This window comes from Lacerta agilis, chromosome 2, assembly GCF_009819535.1.
Source record: "Lacerta agilis isolate rLacAgi1 chromosome 2, rLacAgi1.pri, whole genome shotgun sequence".
Taxonomy (NCBI): domain Eukaryota; kingdom Metazoa; phylum Chordata; class Lepidosauria; order Squamata; family Lacertidae; genus Lacerta; species Lacerta agilis.
The window spans coordinates 91093142-91117900 of NC_046313.1; the positions used below are offsets into that span (position 1 = coordinate 91093142).

Genomic DNA, 24759 nt, shown 5'->3' on the forward strand with positions numbered 1-24759 from the left:
ATATAGGCACAGAGTTAAATTTTTTAAACATTTTCTAATGGTGGTGTGCCTCGTGATTTTTTTCATGAAACAAGTGTGCCTTTGCCCAAAAAAGGTTGAAAAACACTGGGCTAGATGGATCAATAACTGGACCTGCTTTTGGAGAGAGCCCTTAAACTACAGTTTCCTGATTTGGACATCACAGGAAACAGTGGTTTAAGAGATGAGGAGGAAAGGACCTGGGAGACTTCAGCCTGCATTCTAAGCTTGTGCTTGTTCTTCCCACCTCTCAGGTATTTATGGGAGCCATGGCCCATGGGCATGCAGCTCTGGCATGAGTTCAAGTGCTTCTGAGCTAAAGGACTCTTGACTGTGACTCTCAGTCATCAGCCAAGCATTCCCTGTTGGCCCCAAACTGTGGAGAGTTCTGCTTCCAGATTGTTGTGATTGTTTTAGTGTCCCTGATGTAATGGTTTGTAAATTGCACACTTTATTGATTTTTATTGTATCGTTTCATTTGTTGTTTTAGATTGTATGCCCTTCAGGGTAGAATTCTTATTTTGATTGTGTACAGCACTATGTACATTGATGGCACTATATTAAACAAACAAACAAAAGTAACATATCACACTGCTTCCAAAACAAGATACAGACTTATTATCAGTTAAAAACTATACACCAATTTCTCTGACAAATGACTATAATGGCAGACCCTATGAAAGTAATTTTGAAAGACCTGATTCACCATGATCAGGCTGGTTTTTACCTGGCCGACAGATGAAAGAAAATATAAGAAATATAATAGATGTTATAGAATATTTGGAGGTCAAGAATGAAAAACAGGCGGCATTAATGTTTGCAGATGCAGAAAAGGCATTTGATAATGTATTTTGGACATATATATATGTGAGAAATGATGGATTTTGGCCAGACATTCTTGAAGGGAATTGAAGCAATTTATTCAGAACAGGCTATGCTAATAGTGAACAATGTAATAACTGAAAAATGTAAAATAACTAAAGGAACAAGACAGAGCTGTCCCCTGTCACCATTATTATTTCTTTTGACATTAGAAACATTAGTGAGAAGTATAAGAATGGAAGATAGCATAAAAGGAATTACGGTAGGATGCAAATCATGTAAACTGAAAGCATTTGCAGATGACCTGGTTATAACTGTTGAAGAAACCTTGGTAAATATACCAAGGGTGTTGGATAAAATTTCACAATATGGGCAGGTAGTGAGAATGAAGGTCCTTGCCAGGAGTTATGTGTGGTGGCTGTGTGGTGCCAGGAGTTATGTGTGGTGGATTGACAATTTACACGGTATGGGAAAAGTATAAAAACTTATTGGAGAATAAAACATCATGATGGCTTTCCCCACTAGAAGCAATATCTGTTAAAAATAATAATATGAAAGGAAAGTGGACAATTTATAGAGAGCTGTTAACTGAGATGGAAAACCAATTGAAATGGGGGAAAAAATCAAGATATAAGATATCTATTAACGGACTGGTTACAATATCACCAATTAAGCGACATGTTTAGGAGTGATAAAGGAGTGGGCTTTGGGAAAGAATTCTAAAAGTTCAAAAAAGAATGACTGGAGAACAGTGAGAAATTATTATCAAAAATATATAAGCTACTGTTAGAATGGGACACTAAATATGAAGAAGTTAAAGCTGTAATGAGACACTGGGCAAAAGATGTTGGTTAAATTATACAATTTAATTTATGAGAGAAGTTGTGGAAAGAGAACTTAAAATTTACGGCTTGTTGTACATTGAAATAAAACTATATGAAAATGATGTACTGTTGGTATTTGACTCCAGTAAAACTAGCAAAAATGTATAAAAACACCTCCAACCTATGTTGGAAGTGTAAAGATAAAGAGGGTACTTTCTACCACATGCAGCGGACATGTAAAATAGTAAAAGACTTCTGGGAAATGATATACAATGGATTGAAAAAAAGTTTAAGACAACTTTTATCAAAAAACCAAAAGCCTTTTTACTCAGGTTAACAGGAGATGAAATGCCAAAAGAACTAAAAAGTCTATTTATGTATGCAACAACAGCTGCAAGAATGCTACTTGCCCAGAAGGGGAAGGAAGAGAAAGTCCCAACTGAAGAAGAATGAATAACCAAGATGATGGACTATGCCGAAATGGCAAAGATGACCGTGAGGATCAGGCACCAAGATGACAAGAAATTTAATCAAGAGTGGAAAAAGTTTATAGAATATCTTAAAGACCACTGTGTATACTTAAAAATGTTAGCAGGACTGTTGTAACGTGTAATGTAATATTAGCTAAGGTTAAAAAATAAAGGAGATTAAAATAGATTAGAAAAATGTAATTAGATGCAAAAAATATAGGGGAAAATTTGGAAATTTGGGGGGGGGGATCCGAAGGATCCAAGTAATCCTAGGAGTGTAAAATATGAAAACAATGTGAACGTATAAGAATTTTGCTTACAAAATGAAAATGAAATATTTTTTAAAAGATGCCAAATAAATAGGCAAGCACATAGTTCATTTCTCACTCAATAAACCACTGTTTATTAGACTTGGGTCATGAAGTCTGAATCAAGCATAAGCACATTGGGTAGGGCTAACCTGTTTCAGTGTTTTGCAATGTAGTCCTGCACATATTTCTTCCCACAGCCCACAAATAGTTCGAAAACACCCACCCACACTGCCAATTTCTTTTAAGTGCACAACGAGCATTCTTTCTAGCAACACACATTTTCATTGTCTCTTGTAGAAAAGGAATGGAAAGTAATAAATGGGCTGGTGACCCAGCAGTTTTACACCCTGAAATGCCTGGATTGGTGTGGAATAAGGTTACGATGCCAAATGCACAAGTTATTGGAAGAATAAAGTAACGGAAATATGCTCTCTCGGAACCAGGAGATCAGGGTTCATTTCCAAGCTAGATTCAAACACTTTCCTCTTTTGCTGTTTTCGTTTCATAAGAAATGTATGAGAGCCAATCATGGAAGGGATGCATTACTAGACCTGTATTCATAAATTGAGAAGGTTGCTCGATTTATAGAGGCTCATAGAGTTTGGGCAATAAAGTCACAGAAAACTAAAGGCAGTCTTCTACAAATCTGTGTTTCATCAGCTCTCCAATATGCCATGTATATTGTGTCCTCCTTCCAGAGAGCACACGTTGCGGTGAGATCATCAAGAATGACCTCACTGCTGTTGTGGGTGGGAGCGATTGCATAGTCACAACAACCCAATTGGTGGTCCCTTGGTTGCTGGGTAATTCTGGCCAATGGGATCGTTTCATGCATTAACCGAGGGACCTATATGTACTGCTGCACGTTGCGTTGAGCTTTCTCTCTTCGCCTTGTGCACTGGATCACCTGCCCACCCTCCCTATATTTAGGGCTCATTATGACCTTGCTATGCCATCGTGGGTCATCTGTTTTTGGGACAGGGGCCCGGTAGGAATTTTGCCATTTGACTGATTGGCTGGTGCCACTTGGGTTTTGCCTGCCGCGTAGCAAATCATCACAACTTTGTAAGGTTTGGCGGTTAGGCATTGGTTCAATGTGGAGGGGAGGGGAGGTTGTCACACCTGCCCCTCCAATGCGCGAAAGGGTATTCCATAAAAGGAATCCAGGGGCTCGCCTTGCATTTGTTCGATCCCCTTTCAGGGGTTAGGGCCACGCCAGAGCCCCAGGAGCATTTGGGTTGAGCTTGAGTCTGAGCCTGGTCCAATGCTCCCCCAGGATGTTTACCCTTACTGACCTCTGCCAGAGTCCAGTCATCAGTGCTGCCCTGCCCAGGTCAGGTGCAGCTAGTCAGGAACCAATGCCTAAGCAAACCATTCACGATCTGTAATCAATAAAGTTGTGGCCAAAATTACGCCAATAACCTTAAACTAAATTCTGTGTCAATTGTGTCTTTATTTATTGGGGGGAGGTCTTGGGATCTTAACACGCAACTCATGGGCTCCTTTCTATTTATAGGCCTAGTTTAAAGAGTCACGTATCAAGACTCATCACCTCTGCTTAGTGCAACAAAATAGGCTGATAATGGCCTGGTTTGTTTGATAATAGTAAGCCATAAGCAAAGCATAAGGCAATAACTTTGCGGCTCAGATTACCACTGGCCTGATGTTAACTACAGGGAAAAGTGCCTATTGCAATGGGCTTGAGAAACAGTGGTTGCCGGCGTGACCAGGTGGGAGGGATGCTAGAAGCGGAAGAGGAGGAATTGTTTTTGGCAAGTGCTGCTGGGAAGGAGGCAGTGGCTCCAGCAGAAGCCATGCTGGCTGGCTGGACCAAACTCTTACAGAGAGACCCTGGGATGGGGCTTAGGATGCCTCTGAATCCAGTGCTGGGAAGGACAAGTCCTGCTTGAGATGTAAATGCTGTGTCTCTCTCCATAAAATTCAGGTGTAAATGTGTGTGAATAAACCATATTTCATAAAGTCAGTAGACTCTGCCGTTCCAAAGGAACACAAAACCCGGTTCAGCGCCAACACACACACACACACACACAGACACACACAGACACACACACACACACACACACACTTGGAATCTTGCTACCGCTCAGCAGAGATTGGGATGGCCTGCAACAATATGTCTGCATCATAAGTCTGCTGTAATATGCAAATTGGCAGCTCATCTAGAATCATAATGTAGCCACACAGATTAAAAATGCCCTCGGCTGCAGGTGGGCAGCATCAGAATGAATTTTTCCTGGAAACGTAAGCCAAAGAAAAGGGAGAGTGGAGATGTCAGGGATTGAGTTGACATCAGGTGACTGGAACCATGTCAAAGCCGCTAAAAAGTGAAACAAGCAGAAACCTTGCTCCTTTGTGGATGCTGGTCATCCACGGAGCTGAGCATATCACAAAACAAATCACCCTAATACAAAGCACAGAAAATCAAGTAGTAAACAAGACAACTCTAATTATTTAACAGCAGACTCTGGAATAATTAAACGCTGGTAACCCAAGTAGCTAAAAGCCAATTATGTAACCACAGGAACCAAAATATTACAGCCGCGTTATCTAAATGAGTAACTAGCAGCTATTTATTTTAAAGTTCATCCCCAGGCACCTCTCTTCAATTCCATATGCCCAGATCTTTATCATTTATTGTTTATAGCAGGGATGGAAACTGGGTCCAGCTAGCAGACTAGATCCAGAAACCCCCTTTATGGGGCCATTTTGATAGGTTTTATGAGCGCCAAAAAAATAAAATAAAATAAATCTGCCCAATATTTGATTGTTTATTGTTTAGATGAGAACATTCAGGAAGCTGTGTTCAGGAGTGGAAGAATCTTGCGAGGGGGTGTCCCTGCTGCTTTTCAGCTTAAGATGACACCCTTCTTAAGGATACATTTCATTTCATATGTATCTAATTCCACATTTTTGCATCTCTAGAGACCAAAGAAACCAAGGCTAAGCACCACAGATGGACACATTTTCACAACTAAAATAGTATGATCACTGTAACAGATGGTTTTACGAATAAAAGTGTTTATTATTATTCTGCATTCATGCCATTCAAACATGGAATCTGATATGGGTACAGAATTCAACATCCTGGACATTTCTGGTGTTGATCCTGTATAGATCTGCTCCCCAGCAAGTGGCAAGTCAGAATTTTGCTGGCTGTAGACCCCAAAGAGACATTTAGCCATGACTCAGTGAAGCAATTGGTAGACTTCAGATAGATACATACATCATTCTTGCTTTCACAGGCTGTGAAGCGATGTGGGTGGAAGAGTTTGATCTGATATATATTTTAATATCTTGAAAAATTCATGAATACAACTAGAAACAAATATTTAAAAATAAAACATGAAAGAATTAACCATTTTTATTTTTTATTTGACCAGGAGAGTCAAAGTTCAGCCCAGGAAACAGAAACTTTAGGATCCAGAAACTTAAAAGCTCAGGTGGGTGGGGGAGAGAAACCAAATAAATCGTGGGAAACTATATTGGCTTTCTGATTGGCCAAGAGGTGTTGCATGTTTAGACCTTTAAACCCCCATAAATAAATTCAGTCAAGACTGAAATTTTGGTTTGGTTTTTGGCAGAATTTAGGCCACAACTTTATTGATTACAGCAAGTGAGTGGTTGCATAGGCTCTGGTTTGACTAGCTCCCTGCACCATTGCAGGTAGCGCTGACCCAGGGCACCAGCATAGGTCAGCCTAGGGTGAACACCTGGAATAGCAGAAAGCAGGGGACATGCTAGACCACTGCCCAGATGTCCCCCCCTGGACTCAGGCATGGGCACAACCCCTCCCAGGGTTGACCGAACCACTGAGTCCCTGGATTCCTTTAATGGAATACCCTTCACATAGGAATGGCAAGAGCGTTCTGCCACCCCTATCACCTGAACCAGAGCCTATCCATAACCTTACAAGTTGTGATGATTTGCTACACGGCAGGCAAAACCCAAATGGCAACAGCCAATCAGCCAAGTGGGGAAAATTCCTGCTGTGCCCCTGTCCCAACGACAGACGACACACGACGGCATAGCAAGGTCAAGCTCGCAAACCCTAAATGTAGGGAGAGGTGGGCAGGTGTTCCGATGCACTAACCAAAAGAGGGAGCTCTGGGTAACATGCATGGGCATATAAACATCCCTTGATCCATTTGGCTAGCATCCCATTGGCCTGATTAAACCCAGCATCAAGGGACCTACCAATAGGGTGTTGTGGCTATCCAATTGTACCCACCCACAACACTGGGTTTGGTTGCCAGGTCTCACTGCAACACGTGCCCTCTTTGAGGGAGGACACAATTTAGAACAGTCTCCTTTCTCCTCTCTGTCATGTGCTGTTCTGGAGATTCCCTTGACACCCCCCCAACCGCTTTGGGGGAGGCATAGGGGCACAGCAGAAGCAGCCCCATTGAGCTTGTAGGACTTATTGTGCCAGTTCATACTAGCACAACTGTTTAGTTGAATCCAGCCAGTGCTTTCTTCAGGGGGTACTCAAGGTTATGCAGTACCGGCACCTCTTTTTTGTTGTTGTTGATAAAAAGTGTGGCACTTACTGTAACAAACTTCATGGTGAGTACCAGCAGCTATTTTTCTAGAAAAAGAATCACTGAATCCAGCCCATAACTTCAGGGGTACTGATTGTTGTAAGGACATCAATGGCTACAACTCCCGAGTTCCCTGGGAACAGGGGTTGCTTGTTCATCCACTCTGCCATTGTAGCTCTGGGATATTGATCGTAGGCCGGTATTGCAGTGGAGTGTTCGGCAGCAACAGAGATAGTGAGACTGAAAGAAAAGTTGTTAAGCACATCCTACATTAGATTTGTGGTGGTGGCGTTGCAGTCAGGAGCTTATTTGAGAATATCAGTGTGATGTGTGGGATTAGCTGCCTTCAGCTTCAGCACTCACTGAGCTTCCGAGCTTGATGGACTTACATTCTAATCCTGTTTTAATATATTTCCTATTTCCTCATTTCTGATGATCTCCAAGCCCCTCAAAATTCTACCCTCGGTGCAAATGCAAGCCTGCTAATAAACAGCGTGCCATTATTTTGAGGTACTCCGCATCGTTACATTGCTTTTGTGGTACTGATCATTTCAACTTCCTAAGATGGCCGCTGTTCCATTTGAACGCTACTCTGATGCTTCAGCGTCAGCATGTATTATACTTGTCATGGAAGGATGACAGGAAGGAAAATATAGGCCCAATTCTCCAGAGATGCAAATGAGAACTAGGCTGCAGCTTGTAGCTTGCCGTTCTGTTCTTCTTAAAAGAAATATCAGTATATTCTTCTTTTAATGATATCACTGAACATACCTCTGTTGTGTCCTTGTGCAGGGTGTCAGTACACGTCTTTTGCCCTGAGTTGCATGGGAGTCTTTGATGGGATCATTACCATGGTTTTTATCCATAATACATCAAGCACCTTTAGGAGGGACAGCAGAAAGTGCTGCTCTCCTGCAACAAGCAACCAAGTTTACTGCCAGGGAAAGGATGATGTATGGAGCTAGCCAGAGACTTCAAGATTACTTATTTAATTCTCTACTCTTTGGCAGTCTTGCTGGACAACTCATTTAGCTGCTCCTCGCCTCGGATTCCTAGATGCAATACAAAGATAATAGCACGCCTCCAAAGACCAGCAGTACTTTGATGGCCGGTGCCTAAGGATGCTCTTCAGTATAAGGCATGGCAGGAGGGAGCCTTCATATGATTTTGCTGCCCCCTAAATAAACACACATTTGACTCCAATTTTAGTTTTGGTTTTTGGCAGATTTTAGGCCACAACTTTATTGATTACAGAAAAGTGAGTGGTTGCATAGGCTCTGGTTCGACTAGCTCCCTACACCGTTGCAGGTAGCACTGACCCAGAGCTCTATCATAGGCGAGCCAAGGGTGAACATCTGAGATAGGTGAAAAGCCCGGGAACAGACTCTATTCAAGCCCCCCCCCCAGATGCTCCCCTGGACTCAGGCATGGGCACAACCCCTTTTCGGGGGTTGACCAAACCAAGTTGTGTCCCTCGATTCCTTTAACAGAATACCCTTCACATAGGGATGGCGAGACCGTTCTCCCATCTCTATCACCTGAACCAGTGCCTATCTGCAACCTTACAAGTTGTGACGATTTGCTACGCGGCAGGCGAAACCCAAATGGCAAAAGCCAATCAGCCAAGTGGGGAAAATTCCTGCCTTGCCCCTGTCCCAATGACAGACGACACACAACGGCATAGGGAGTTCAAGCTCACAAATGTAGAGAGAGGTGGGCGGGTGTTCCGATGCACGTGCTGAAAGAGGAAGCTCTGCGTCACATGCATGGGTATATATAGGTCCCTCAATCATTTAGACTGCACCCCATTGGCCAGATTCAACCCAGCAACAAGGGACCTACCAATTGGGTGTTGTGGCTAACCAATAGACCCACCCACAACTAGGAGGTCAGTCTCCAGGTCTCACCGCAACACGTGCCCCCAATTTATTTCGAAGTCCTTTGACTGATGTTGCAGGTGCTATTGCACAATGTTAATAACCCACATAAGATGATTTTTCCTGGTGGGTGGAGTGAGCATGTTTGGTTTCCCCATTTTTTATTTTTTTTGCCCATAGCTAGAGAAACATAGTGGGGATGTACAAAGGAAGGGGGGCATTCTCTTTTTGGGAGCAAGGAGTCTCTTGCATTTCCCAGATAACTCTTCCCACAAAAGACAGAGAAGCCCTCTATTTAGTTTTTCCACACTTCCTCTTGTCCTGCTGCTTGCTCCCAGGAAAAAAAACGCTCTTTAGTGCTCGATTAGAGCAAACAGCAATCGGGTTTTCTGTGGATTGCCATTTGTTCAAATTTGGAGCGAAAGAATAGGTTTTCCCTGGGAAAGGAGCAGGGCAAACTGCTGAGGGGTTCAGTGAGATAACACATTCAACAACCTAGCTGCTTTCTGCACCTACTGCAGCTTCTGTATTAAGCCCACAAGAAGTAGCTAGATGCTCACCGCGTGCAGGTGTAATGTTTGAATAGGCTTAAAAACAAAACCCCTAATGCACACCAGTGTACAGCTGATCTCTGCATTGTTAAATGGAAGTAGATGTTTTTCAGGACATGGTGGTCTGAGGTTTACACATGTATGTCATATTCAAATGTTATACCATGCCACGAACATCCTTTGGGTCGGGAGAGATTTTGTCTTTCCCCCTTTACAACACTTTGTGGAGCCTCCCAGTGTATAAAAATAGAGCATGATAACAATGCTACAGTATGAAGGTGAACTCTTCTGGGAATGAGATGTGGCTGAATAGCTGAAGTTTATGTCCCTGTCTCAAATGTACCTGAAGGGAATTCCACATCAGAGCTCAGAAGGGAAACAATCTGTGAACTAAATGGAAGGCAAGTCTTGCCTAGGCTGTTGTGCACCAGTCTCTCTCTCTTTAGTGATCACTCATTGCCAAGTAAGATTGTCTTCCAGGAATATGATCTTAACGGTGTATCTGTGACTGTCAACTGAGAGCAGACGGCCATGAAGGCCAGAACTGATGGCAAATGGCTCACCCTCTCTAACTGACAAAGGTTTAATGTTGCTGCCATAAATGCATGCAAAACCACAGGAAATTTATTCATATGGTTACCATGCTCTAGCCGCCAGAGATGTCTACCTGTCAGCAAGTAGACCCCGAGTAACATACATGGAAACTATCATGCAGGATAAATGACACCATTTCACTCATCTAACCAGCAACCTCTAAGTTGGGGCTTGGATTGAGCTATTACAGCAGAATCTCAACACCCAATATAAGTCAAAATATTTCACATCTGGCTACCAGCTGCATACAACCTTCATGCAGATGATTTTTTTTTTTGCAAATCCTTTGGGAAACATTGTTTTTTACACAGCCCAGAAGCAGCACATGATGAACTTTCCAAAATGGCCTAGTGTGTAATCGGAAAAGGTTCAGAAAAGAGGAACCAAAATGTTCAAGGGGGTGGTGTGACACCCCTATGAGGAGTCCCTATGAAGGACTTTTTTAAAAAAAATCCAGAACTCACTGGAACTCAGTTCCAGCCCCTCTGAGGTGGGTACCATTGCCGTTATAAGAGAACAAGGGGGGCATTCATGGTGAGTTCCGGCACTTCTTTTTATAGAAAAATAACACTGGTTGCAACGTTTTGTACTTCCTAGTTTAGTGAAAAGGCAAGTGAGAGGTGACATGATAGAAGTTTATAAAATGAATGCATGACATGGAGATAGTGGATTGTCAAAATGTTTTTCTTCATCTCTTATAACATAAGAACTTGTAGACATCCCATGAAGCTGAACATCAGAGAATTTAGATAAAAGAAAGTCCTTCTTCATGCAGCACATAGTCACATTATGGACCTGGCTCCCTCAGGAGGCAGAGATAGCTACCAAACTGAATGGATTTAAAAGAGCATTAGACAAATTCATGGGGGGGGGGTATCAATGGCTACTAGCAATGATAGTTATGCATGGCCTCCACAGTTTTGGGGAAGCTACGCTTCTGAATACAGTCATACCTCGGGTTACGAACACTGCGGGTTGCATGTTTTTGGGTTGCAGACCGCGCCAAACCCGGAAGTACCGGAACAGGCTACTTCCAAGTTTCGGTGCTTGCACGTGTGCAGAAAAACAAAATGACATCATGCACATACGCAGGCGAGGCGCTTCAGACTGCGGATGCTGCGGGTTGCAAATGTGCCTCCCGCACGGATCATGTTCGCAACCCGAGATGTGACTGTACCAGTTGCTGGATACCACAGGAGGTGAGGGGGCTCTTCCGCTCAAATCCTGCTTGCTGGTTTCCCACAGGCATCTGTTTGTCTACTGTGAGAACTGGATGCTGGACTAGATGGGTCATTGGCCTGATCCAGCAAACTGTTATTATATTCTTAATTCCACAAGCAGTGTTTGGAGCCTAAACACTGCTGAGCAGGACAAAAATGCATTTACCTCCCCGGTTTGGACCTGCTCCCTGCCTTGCAGGTTTTTTCCCATCTGCCGTGGGAGGCCAGAGCCCCGACTGGCTGCAACTGCAAAAGCTGAACAGATTCTTAGGTATTACAGTATTGCTTAGAGTTTTGTTTGGGGGGGAGGGGTGTTGCTGTTATTGATATTAATTTTCAGAACTTTATTTTGTACCTGTTATGATAAGTGTGGAAATTGATCGGTTTCGTTGTGTACTTTTATGACCACTTAAGTTACGTTTGAATTAAGTATTTTTTTTCATTTTGTAAGCCAACTTGAGCATGGTTTCCCCTGAAAAACATGCTGTTTGCTGCTGAATCAGAACAAGCGACAGTCTGCAAGAAACTTGATAGCCGTTTGGTCTGATTCAGTGGTAAGCTGTGGGATTTCCTGGGAGAAGCAGTGGGGCAAACAGAGGTATGTATGGGTGTGTCCTAAGTGCTTGTATCAGAGGCATCGGATTTTAGTTTGTACTATGAAGGTCCATAGGGACTCAGGTGGCGCTGTGGGTTAAACCACAGAGTCTAGGGCTTGCCGATCAGAAGGTCGGCGGTTTGAATCCCTGCGACGAGGTGAGCTCCCGTTGCTCGGTCCCAGTTCCTGCCCATCTAGCAGTTCGAAAGCACGTCAAAGTGCAAGTAGATAAATAGGTACCGCTCTGGTGGGAAGGTAAACGGCGTTTCCGTGCGCTGCTCTGGTTCGCCAGAAGTGGCCTTGTCATGCTGGCCACATGACCCGGAAGCAGTCTGCGGAGAAACGCCAGCTCCCTTGGCCTATAGAGCGAGATGAGCGCCGCAACCCCAGAGTCAGACACGACTGGTCAGGGGTCCCTTTACCTTTACCTCTATGAAGGTCCACATTTTTCCGGGTGCTCCAGCCCTGCAAATTAGTACAGCTCCAAAGCTTTAACCAATCTTACACTAGCCTGATTATTGCATGCTTTGCCAATGTATAAATCCTTTTTGTGCTCAGTTGCAGAAGGGATTGTTTCCACGGAGGATTTATCTTAGGCCTGTAGCCGCTGCAGTGTGAGAGATGCTGTGGAAAGCAAAGTGATGCACTTTGATTGAATTTTTAATTTTTTAAAACTATTTTAATTTTATGGTAAAATAGTTAGTATTTTTTCCTAATTGCCCAATAGAAACAAAAACAAAACCTGCTCCCAATTTCCAGTCTTGTTGTGCCCTGGCAGCAAAAAAATGAAATAACCAACAGGATTGTTAAATGTTACAGAATAATTTTTATTTTATTAACAATAGTGTAAATGTATTAAATTATTGTTGTTTTTATAACCCTGATTTTTAAAAAACAAAATAGCATTAAGCATAGTGTCCTGCCTATATTTAAGAAATGCACAAGAAGCCAAACAGTTAGTACCATAACATCAGGATCTGCTCTTTTGATACTTTCTTGCACTGTGGTCTAAACCACTGAGCCTCTTGGGTTTGCCGATCAGAAGGTTGGAGGTTCAAATCCCTGTTAAGGGGTGAGCTCCCATTCCTCTGTCCCAGCTCCTGCCAACCTAGCAGTTCGAAAGCGTGCCAGTGCAAGTAGATAAATAGTTACCGCTGTGGCAGGAAGGTAAACAGCGTTTCCATGTGCTCTGGTTTCCATCACAGTGTCTCATTGCGCCAGAAACGGTTTGGTCATCCTGGCCACATGACCTGGAAAGCTGTCTGTGGACAAACGCCAGCTCCCTCAGCCTGAAAGCTAGATGAGCGCCACAACCCCATAGTCGCCTTTGACTGGACTTAACCATCCAGGGGTCCCTTACCTTTTTTATTATTATTTTCTTCTCATCACACTGAGTTTGTGTGCGTGTACAGCACAAGCTGCAAATCTCATTTCTCATGCAATGATGTTGTCACCTTCACTTGATATTACTGTATCTTTGTAGTTGCAGAACATTTGCTTTCATGTTTCTGGCTGCTGAATTAGATTCTTCACCTAGAAATGGAAAAGTTCTTCTGAAATTCCTTCATTTATCTATCAAGTGTATCTCTATATCAAATCATTACGTCAGATCAAATGAGCCACAGCAAGGTGGTAAGCCAAATTTTAAACTTCATATCGGGGGGGGGGGGAATCCATATGAATACAATTTTCACCTGCAATATGCATCTTGAGGCTAGAAAGGAAATGTTCTTGCCCTACATTTCTCCACTGTGTCAAATACTGCCCCTGAGGGAATCCCACACAGTGGAACTGATGACTTTGTTTAATAATCTGTGCAGTCCCTCTATGCAGAGTAGTCTCATGGAGAAAAGTCCACCTTCTTCTGCATAATAGACCTTGAACAGAGAAATTGGTACTGCAGTGGTACCAGTACATTTTCCTTAATATTACAGCCAACTCTTCGGTAATAGAGTTAGAACTAGTCTCCTTCTTGATTGGTTTTGGGGAAATCCTGCCTGAGAACACTTCCAATCTTAATGGGTTAATACACATTGCCACTTTCCCCCAGGAAAACCCTGAGTTTAGTGCTGAATCAGAACAAACAGCAGTTGGGATTTCCACGGATTCCTGTTTGTTCCAATTTTTGTGAGGATACAATGGGGAGGGGAGAACCAAGTGTACCACCTCAAGCTTCTTGGAGGAAAAGCTAGTACTGTATATAAATGTAATAAATACCTTTATCAGAAGTGGAAAATATCACCTGGGCATCACGTTACATTCCTGGTGTTTATCTTTATGTGTAGCTATACAATTTCTCCAGGTAGGAAAAGGGGGTGTTTTATAAACAACAGCTTGGTGGCATTAATGTAAGATGAGGATCTTAGAAAGATTGTGCTTCTTGAAATAAATAAATGTTTGGAAATGGGAAATGTGGCCAGATGCATATTTTACAATGCCATGTTTCATTTGAAGCTGAAACAAACAGTATTTTTTCAGCTTTATAATGCCAATATTGCCATAGTATTAATATACCTTTTTTGTAAATGTTTCTATCTTCTTTTATTAAATTGCTTTCTTTTTAAGTGGCTTGATTTATCTCTTGATATAAGGGGAAATGGCGTCATATGATAATAACCATCAATTAAAATCAGACTTATACTGATCTTGTGCACAGTTTATTGGGCCAGTTCACTCAATACATGCTGATGAAACCTTGACAAAAATCACATGGAGCCAAAGACTTTCGACCCCTGTGAGTCAGCCAAATTCTCCAAGGCCAGGCTGCATATTTACATTTCACGTTTCACTGGATTTAATTATGCATCTACAATCGTTCTTTACTGTGATGAATAATACCTGTGAAATACATTAACTCTTTGTTCATAGTGTATTTATTAAAATAAATAATATGCTAACTAGGCTTACTTAATGGTGACTTTGCATTAGCCATTTCTCTTTGGCGTCTTTATTTTCTAAGATTTGTAGTACATGACCTATTTGCTGTATTTTACTTTTAATAACGTAAGAAAAATCTAAATCTAACTATATCCTATGGGAAAAGATATTGAATGTAGTTCTAATGCTAAAATTAATTCATGGTCAAACAGAAAAGAAAAATAATCACCATGTCCCAAAAATATTATTCATGTTTCTACATTTAGTTATTTATTTATTTGACTGAATTATTTATATCTTGCTTTTCATTAGAAAAAAGACTTAAAGAAAAAAAACAATAAAAGCACCCTTTAACATTTCAAGATAAAATATTTCAGCATTAAATCAGCACACGCATAGAGGGAGAGGGAGAGCAAACAAAGGAAAAGCCCATTTAATTTTAAATAAAACAAAATGTTTTCAATGCTAATCCAAAACTGAGAAGGGGTAGGGTTTCTTGCAACCTACCAATCGAATATTTGCCAGTGACAGATCACAAAGGAGGGCCCTGTGAAACTGATCTTAATGCCAAAGGTGGGTTCATGTGGGTAAAACTGGTCTTTAAGATAAATTTGACCTGGGCCATTCAGTTGTGCTTACCTCAATAGATGTCCCTGGCCTCTGTTGTACTGAACAAGCACAATATTAAAGGGCATTATCTCCACAAATGGATTGTGTAGAGCAAGGACAACCATTTTTCAGGCTGAACTGCCTGGGACAAAATACTTGGGTAGGTTCTGTTCTCCATCTATTTGCTATACCCTTGCCACTCTTGACTTATCTTGCTCTGGGAGGATGGCCAGTTGCATCCAGGAGGTGATAAATGCTTCTAAGAGAAGAGGCACCCCTGCCACTTTGAGGGACACAGTCCTTAAACCATTCCTAAATAAAGCATCTTCGGAATTGGACCATTGATCCAACCGTTCTCGCAAATATCTTATTTTCATAGAGGGTGGTGGGAGCTCAACTTACAGTCACTTTTGAAGAATACAGAGTATGCAAGTTCATTTCAATCCTGCTTCCAGTCTCAGTTTGATAATGAATCCGCCTCAATCTCCCTGGAAGATCATTTAAATGAGACAAATGCAAAATGAGTGTATCCCTGTTCATTCAGATCTTAATGCCATAGAATAGGGTTAAACAACATGGTGCCCTCCACGTGTTACTGGACTAGAACTCCCACCATCTCTAACTATTGGCTCTCTAACTATTGAGGAGAAATGTAGTCCAACAAATATCTGGAGGGTACCACATTGGCTTCCTTGGCCAATGAACATGGTATCTTCTACATCTGGGATGAAAATTGTTTCCACTATGTTCTGCTCGTTCCCTTCTTACATGACAGATTGGTTCCTAGGGGTAGTACAGGCGGACATTTATTGTGTCCCATGACATTTGTGCTTTTGGATACAACAATACTATTTCATCTCCTACGGCAGTGGCCCTGGGAAAGCTACATTTCCCAAGAGCCAGTGAAGCCTGTTGTGAGCATGCTGGCTAAATCACTACTGCTACAGCTTCGAAGGTTTGATTAAAGGGAAGGTATGATGGAGTTCTGAGTGTTGGGTGAGTGACTATGATGGTCCTGGGAGGAATTCCTCTCTGGGTCAGATTTTACTCCAAGCTAAAGAAGAATTTATTGGATTCTAATACTTGCTCCTCTTTGAAGTGAGCATTCCAAGTCCTCAAAAACCCATCTTCATGCTGCAAAGGATAGCCCTTTAGTCAGGATTACTAGCTGGGGAGTTGGTATAATCTGTAATTCTGGAGCCGCAATAAAGTAGGCAGGAAAGAGAGTGTCTGGGTAGTAATGTAGGAGCTGCAGCAAGTTTTGGGAAGGTGGGTCAAGCAGTGCCATCTCTACAGTTGTTGTACGAGGAACTAATAATGTAGAATCACTCCAAGAGCCATGCTGTGGAAGCAAAATGTTATTTTTGAAGTGGCCCTTGTTCAAACCAAGTATGAGCCATAGCTGTAGGTAATGTTTTTTTTATATCACATCCCGCCCCTTATTAACTAAATGTGCTTTGTAAAAATGAGATCATTCGTTTAAAAAAAAAAAATCATGGAAGACATGCCATAATGTGAACTAAGAGTGTTTTATGTAGCAGTTTATTGTGGCTTACCTTATTCCCCGTTGAATCAGAATTGCGCCAGGAAATGCAGCACTTGTTCTGAATGTGAAGTTGTCCTCTGGAGGTCTTAAACTGTGTTAAGCAATGCAGTTTAAATTCATGCCTTCTAGTTTATCTGAATGCATATATTTCCTCATGCAGGCAAGGCTTTTGTCTCTCAATTTTTAATGAGAGACTATATGGGCTCCCACTGGTTTATGTTTTGTCAACTTAGCTGCTTCTGTAGGCATAATGGCTTTGTAAAATTTCTGTGACTCCTGGAGGGAATCTAAAAGTCTCTCTGAAAGCCCATGCATCTGGTTATTCATGTCCCCATTACATTGCCATGTTGATGAAAGGGAGAGGATGTGCACTGAATGTACATCGAGGAGCTGCTTTGCATATGGTTGCGCTGCATTGCTTACCGCTTGCCCCCCAAGAGTTGACAGCGCAATTTCAGGGTCATTGCTCACCTTAGAGGCTGCATGGTTTGCCTTGTAGCATGTGAGCATATAGTGAGTCTTCCTAGCCTTCTACATCTGTGCCAAAGAAAAGAACTCAAGAGTTAAACATAGATCTGAAGTATGCAATTAATGTTGATTAAAAAAAACAAAAGCCGAGAATGGTAAGGCTATCATCTGATAGAGAAATCATTTCCAGATCCACCCCCCCCCCCTTTTTTGGACAATTCCAAACAATGGAATGGAGTTAAATCCATCCCATCTGACAACACTGAGTGAAGCAAGTATTAAATTAATTTTGCTCATAAACTAGAGGGCAGTTAGAATGAAACAAAAATGACAGCCAGGCACAAAGGGCCTCGGAAAAGCACAAATGGAAAAGCCAGTCAAGGCCAGTTAGGCACTAAGAAGTGGCCCCAAATTTATCAAGATTTAAGGGCTGCCACGTGGAATTTTAGATGTTACCTTAGCTTTCTGCATAAGCCCAGCAACCCTCATTCATAATTGTTGTTGCTGTTGTTTATTAATCAACTTCCACATATTGCCTCAAGGCTAGGTGCAAAAAGAGCTTAAAAAACCAGTTTAAAAAACAACTTTAAAGGTTTTCTATGTGCAAATCTGGTGAAATCTGAGCTATGAGATCTAGTAAGAGATACAGTTAAGTTATACCTCTGCAAATCACCCCGCCAGCAGGCTTTCTAGAGATGAAAACAATACGAAGAGGACAAAGTTGGAAGAAAAAAATGCCACGGTTGTTACGCAAGGGACTGTTATGTGCTTGTTTCCCAAGGCTGAAAATCCCAACCTGGAAATTAGATCGTCTTCATCATCTGGAGTGTGGAGGATGTAATCAAGATCTCTGCTACCACTTCCACAAACAAGTTGCCGAACAGCCCTGTCCCTCAATGGGATTTCTAGTCTTGAGAAAACACATCTGCAGCACCTTTACATTCCCCACCCCCATGGAGTTAGGGTTTGTTTTAAGTATGTTTTGATTTTATCTTTACATTGTATCATTTTAAAATATTGATGTTTGCATCCCTGGGCTGCTTTGAGAAGAAGAGGAGGATATATAAATTGAATAAAGAAATAAAAGGTAAAGGGACCCCCAGTCGTGAATGACTCTGAGGTTGTGGCGCTCATCTCGCTTTACTGCCTGAGGGAGCTGGCATATAGTTTCCAGGTCATGTGTCCAGCATGACTAAGCCGCTTCTGGCAACCCGGAGCAGCACATGGAAATTGGGTCCTCCCTTAAAGAGGGCACGTATTGCAGTGAGACCTGGCAACCAAACCCTGTGTTGTGGGTGGGTACGATTGTATAGCCACAACACCCAATTGGTAGGTCCCTCGATGCAGGGTTCAACCAGGACAATGGGACGCAGGCTAAAAGGATTGAGGGACCTATAAATACCCATGCACGTGACCCAGAGCTTCCTCTTTCGGTGTGTGCATCGGAACACCCACCCACCTCTCCTTACTTTTATGTCTTGTGCGCTTGACCTTGCTATGCTGTCATGTGTCATCTGTCATTGGGACAGGGGCACGGCAGGAATTTTCCCCGCTTGGCTGATTGGCTGTTGCCATTTGGGTTTCGCCTGGGTGGCAGAGAGAGCATGTCCCAGCTTTCCGCTTATCCAGGTGTTCAACCTTGGCTGACCTATGCTGGAACCCTGGGTCAGCGCTACCTGCAGAGTAGGGAGCTAGTCAAACCAGATCCTATGCAACCAATCACTTGCTGTAATCAATCAACTTGTGGCCTAAATTCTGCCAAAAACCAAATCAAAATTTGAGTCTTGTCTGAGTTTATTTGGGGTGAGTTTAAAAGGTCTGAACACGCAAACGCTGTTTACCTTCCTGCCGGAGCGATACTCATTTATCTACTTGCACTTTTGACGTGCTTTCGAACTGTTAGGTTGGCAGGAGCAGGGATTGAGCAACAGGAGCTCACCCCGTCACGGGGATTCGAACCGCCGACCTTCTGATCGACCACAGCGCCACCCTTAATAAAGAAATAAACGATCCCTTAAAAAAACCCAAACTAATATATACTCAATTTAATAAGTCAACCATAATCAACCAAAAAACTGATCCAGTGAAGATTAAAGCTTAAGTCCTTTTAAAATAAAAAATAAAAAAGAGTCAAGTCTTCAGCAACTGCCTGAAGCAGCATAGGAATGAGGCCTCACCCTCACTATTGGTGAAGTATGACATGAAAACAGGAAATCCAGAGGTAAATTGGTGACAAAACCATGGTGTGTGAACAGAAGCTTGTCCACGATATTTGCTTCATGCTCAGTGATCATTGTGATGCTTAAAAAGTGTCAGAAAACCTCGCAGAGTTGGTGAGGAAGAAGAAGAAAAATAACCCTTGAACATATAGAATGAATAGTATCCGTGATTTCTATGGCTGGGACCTGGTAGGAGTGATAAAGCTACTGCCCTTTCTATTGTCATTAATGAGGAGGAAAAAAACAATGGGTGCCACACAAAGGTATGTGGCCACAAACTCACGCTGATCAGTTACTTGCGATATAGATTCTCATTAGGTATGACATAGATTTTTGTTACATAGCTCAGCTGGCTGCAAATTGGACTCGTCATACTGAAGTGTATGTTCTCCAATTCTTCATTTCCTCTGTTCTCGTTGCTATAGTGACCGTCAGAAATCACAGGGAGCAAACAAAAGGCAAACGCAAAAGGAGAGTTTCTAGCTTTTAATAGTTGTCTCTCTTTTTTTGGAACCTTCTGCAATTTTCTTTTCTTTTCACTCTGCACCTTTTTTCTTTTCTTTTCTTTTCTTTTCTTTTCTTTTCTTTTCTTTTCTTTTCTTTTCTTTTCTTTTCTTTCTTTCTTTCTTTCTTTCTTTCTTTCTTTCTTTCTTTCTTTCTTTCTTCCTTCCTTCCTTCCTTCCTTCCTTTCTTTCTTTCTTTCCTTTTTGCGTTCCAGGGATAATCACGCACAGAAACTACAATTTTCCAATATGCTGCAGGAAAGTGTTTCGCACAAAATGAGGACTTTGTTGTTGCAAGATTTGGTGCGAGACCTTCTCAGAAGGGAAACCAGAAGGAAATACAATGCATGCACTAGAAGAGAACCCCACTGTCTTTGCAGAACTCTCAAAACGAATCCCTAAGCTACTTTTTGAGCTCGAGAGAGTTTAAACAGAAGATTGGATATTCAGCGTAGGAACCTTTCGGAAATGAAATTCTGGGGGAAGTTGGATACATGCATTAAAGGTGAAAGAGATTTATTCAGAAATTTAATAGCACAAACCTCCTAACACAAATTTGCTTCAGAAAATAATAATTCAGATTTACCTCCTCCAAGAGTTCTATCATGGATGCTGTTGGATTCAGAGGGCGGGGAGAAATAAATAAAAGTATTGCATTATTGCCTTAAATTTCATAAGCAAAAGTGAAATGTGTGAGGGAGGGGGGAATGAATTCAAACTCTAAAGGTGTCCATGATCCCTGAAGGTGTCCATGATCCCTGAAGCTAGCAGTGATCTGGACACAGAGCCAGAAACTGCAGGAGAGCCAGATAGGGAGGCTCTTCCAAGTGAGGCTGATGGACAGGAGTCTTCAGAGGAAACTTCCAGACCACCTGGCCCTCATGGGCAGTCTCCTGAGCCTGAAGATCCAAATGGCTCCTACCACACATCACCAGTCCTGCAGAGCAGAGAGCACACCAGGAGGAAGGCTATATCTTCAAGCCAGTGGGTTGACCCTTTAATAACCTGGTGTTCTCTACAAGGGAATAGCGCTAGAGGCAGATTTAGGGCAGCACAGCCGATTCCACCATGCTGGGCACCAAGCCTAGGGGGACACTGCAGGATGCTGCAACTATGATGTTTATTATTATTATTTTCTTTTTAAATTTTTACTTTTATTTTGACAAAGTAATAATCACAAATTAATAATAATAATAATAATAATAATAATAATAATAATAATGTGCACCCCATCACTGAGTCCATTCCATTGTAACTATTCAACCTCCCAAAATTTCAACACCTCTTGCAATGGTTTGACCCCTTTCCGTTTTGACTGTACAAATTCTACAAACACCTTACACATCACCCCAAATTAATTATCCTGCATATTTCCCATTTTACCTTAATGACACACATTAATTTATCATTGATATTTATATCCCACACCTCTTTATACCATTCTTCCATTTTATATTCTGCTTGCCCCTTCCACTTCCTAGGTATAATAATTCGTGCAGCTGTCAATAAATTTGTGAGCCAGTCCTTCATAGCCTGTGAACCTTCCACCCTATCATAAATTGATAATAATGCTACCTCTTGACTTTTGGTCAGCTTTAACCCAGTGATTTTTGTTATCTCCTTAAACACCCTTTGGCCTTTTTTTTTTTTTTACAAATTTACATCCAATGCTTTTTTCTGGGGGGGACGCAGGGGTACACATACCCCTAAACATTTTGTGAATCTAAGTTTGGCCTCATTGAGGGGCAGTATTTCAATATGAATAGGAAAATGACAGTACCCCTAAAAAAAATTTTTTGGGGAAAAAGCACTGTTTACCTCCCTACCACATGTGAACATAATGAGGTAGTGAATTTAGCAGAATGGAAGGTGAGAGGTGGGAGAACTGAATTTTGGACTCGCACCAAAGTCTGCCTCTAGTGGAACCTGCAGGAGGTTGTCTGCAGAAGCTTAAAATCCTTAGTCTAAGTCTACACTTGTTGGAGCAAGTTGCATGCTTGGAGCTTTCTTTGGTCCAACCTCTAGCCACACTCTCTGTGGGATCTAGCACAGGGCCCCAACATAACAGAAAGTGTGATTAATCTCACATTTGTACAAGGAAAAAAAAATCAGTTTAGCATATTCAGATGAGCACGCAAGCTTCATACAGCTTTGCTTACCATAAAAAGGTAAAGGACCCCGACAGCTAAGTCCAGTTGCAGACGACTCTAGGGTTGCAGCGGTCATCTTGCTTTATAGGCTGAGGGAGCCGGCATTTGTCCGCATACAGTTTTTCCAGGTCATGTGGCCAGCATGACTAAGCCGCTTCTGGTGCAACAGAACACTGAAACCAGAGCAGCACACTTTTTGGCATGTTTTAGAACTGCTAGGTTGGCAGGAGGTGGGACTGAGCAATGGGAGCTCACCCCATTGCAGTGATTTGAACCGCCGACCTTCTGATTGGCAAGCCCAAGAGGCTCAGTGGTTTAGACCACAGCGCCACCCGCGTCCCATAGCCTCTTGCATTTATCTTCTTAAAACTGAAAATAGGTTGTCTTGATTTAACAGAATACTCAGTAAGTGTCACTTCAGAACAGGGATGGATGAAAGAAAGAAATCTATTGACATCTTTAGAATATGGGCATCATATTTAACTGTTGCATATGACAAAATAAAACTGTCATTAAGATAACTCTGTTGGTTCTGTTGAAACAGGCTAAATGTATTTTAATATTTGATGGAAGCCGCCCAGAGTGGCTGGGGAGACCCAGCCAGATGGGCGGGGTACAAATAGCAAATTATTATTATTACCTGAGTGCCCTTCAGAAAAATGGAAGGATGTAGCTGGATCAATGATAATTCAATGAAACTGACTTCTGAGTAGACATGGATAGGATAGCTCTGTCCGGGACGTTAGGGGGTGGAAGAAGAATTCTAGGAGTGTAGCCCTGGTTGGATTGTGACAAAAACCATGTCCTCAGCATGTAGGCTAACAAGAATGAGGGATGTTTGAAGAATTTGTACACTGCAGGTTCCAATATGATATTACCTGGTGTTTACCTCTTGGACTAATGTGCAATGTAGCCATTCACAGGATTTTGCACATTACAATAATCACATGAAAATGTACATTAAAGGGTTTATTTAAATAGATATTTTGTAATTTTTAAACAAAATTCCAAGTTAATACAGAAATGGAACAAAATGGATTTATGGGTAAAAACATGTGAAAGTGACATGGACTGAAAATAGGCATTTCCCCTCGTCCTTAACCATAAAGTTGATGCTAATGCAATGAAGTGTTTGTGGTGGAGGGGGAGAGGAAATAAAGTCACCTCCTAGTGTCTCTATCCCCCCAAATATCTGGATGGTGCTCTTGATAATTATCCAATCAGCGCTATTTTATATAGCCTTTATATCTTTTTGTTCATGTTGTCAGATCAGGGTGCAAATCTATATGTACTGGACTATGATATCTCTATATTCTAATCTTTGCAATGAAAAAAACATTTCAAGGTGAAAGAGGCTTGTCCGTCGTCGTCGTCCCCCGCCGCCGCCGCCCACAGTCATCATTCTGCTTTTGACAAAGATGAGATATAAGTCATCAATATTTCTGTGACTTAGCAATTCATTTATACTACTTTACTGCTTTGGACGTAACACAGACTAGTTTTGAGCTTGATGAAATATTGTTATCCGCGTAATTCATTTTGTGCCACTTCAACAAGGTATTTGAATTTGTGGCTGCTCCCATTAGAGACTGGAAATTGAATTGAAAATTCATGCGCAGGCGGCACAGATGAGGCAAACCTGAGCATCAGGAAAGTGTCAATTAAATTCACCTTTCTGCTTTCAGGCATAAAAATCTGGATCAAAAGCCTTGCCAAAAGAAAAAGGAAAAAAGAAAAGTTCCCATTATCGTATCAGCCAAAGACTACAGAAATTATTCCAGGCGGAACTGGTCCACGAGCGAATGCTTCTTTGATAAACTTCCAGTTTATTTTACCAAAGGATACGAAATTGTTAAATGGTGAACATGAGAGCAATTTGTTGTTTTCTTTCTCAAAATTTGATTCTGTTAAAAAGGTTATTGTTTAGATGTAGGAAAACACTCAGCAAGCTGAGCTTCAGCCTTCCCTAAATATTTTTGTCATGAAACATATCAGTTGAAATACACCCAGGCGCGCACACCTGGTGTATAATGGGCTCAAGGAGTAATTCAAAAGTAAATTTCCTCGCACCAGCAATGGCATGGAGGTAGAACATTTTAATTGGGTCCGGATGGTCCCAGCTTTAACCCCTGCCATATCCTTTCTCCAAAAGGGTGAAGTAGTTTGTGATGAGGAATAGTTCCGCCTCTTACCCTGGAGTGCCATTGTCAGTCATAGTAGTAGCTCAAGGATATCTGAAGGACCATTTCCCCTCATACAAACCTGTCCGGGTTCTAATATCTCCCAGTCCCATCACCCTCACAAGCATGCTTGGTGGGGACACAGGAAAGGGCCTTCTCAGTGGCTGCTCTCAGGCTTTTGAACTCCTCTCCTAGAGAAGCGAGACTGGCTTCCTCCTTGTTCTTTTGCTACCAGGTGAAGACTGTCTTGTTTCAACAGACTTTGGGGAACTGAATGTTGTTGTTGTTTGTTTTTAAGGAAAGGGTTGGTGCTGTGGTGTTTTTATTGTAACCATCAATAGGTGATCTTTTACGTGTATATATTTT

The 24759-nt window shown here is 41.9% G+C and overlaps 1 long non-coding RNA gene across 1 annotated transcript; it reads left to right on the plus strand.

The window, feature by feature from the left end:
* The first annotated feature begins 20416 nt into the window (after positions 1–20416).
* Positions 20417–24082, plus strand: LOC117042945. Its single transcript, XR_004426118.1, has 2 exons — positions 20417–20568; positions 23899–24082. It is a non-coding gene; the product is annotated as an uncharacterized LOC117042945 (long non-coding RNA).
* The last annotated feature ends 677 nt before the right edge of the window (positions 24083–24759 follow it).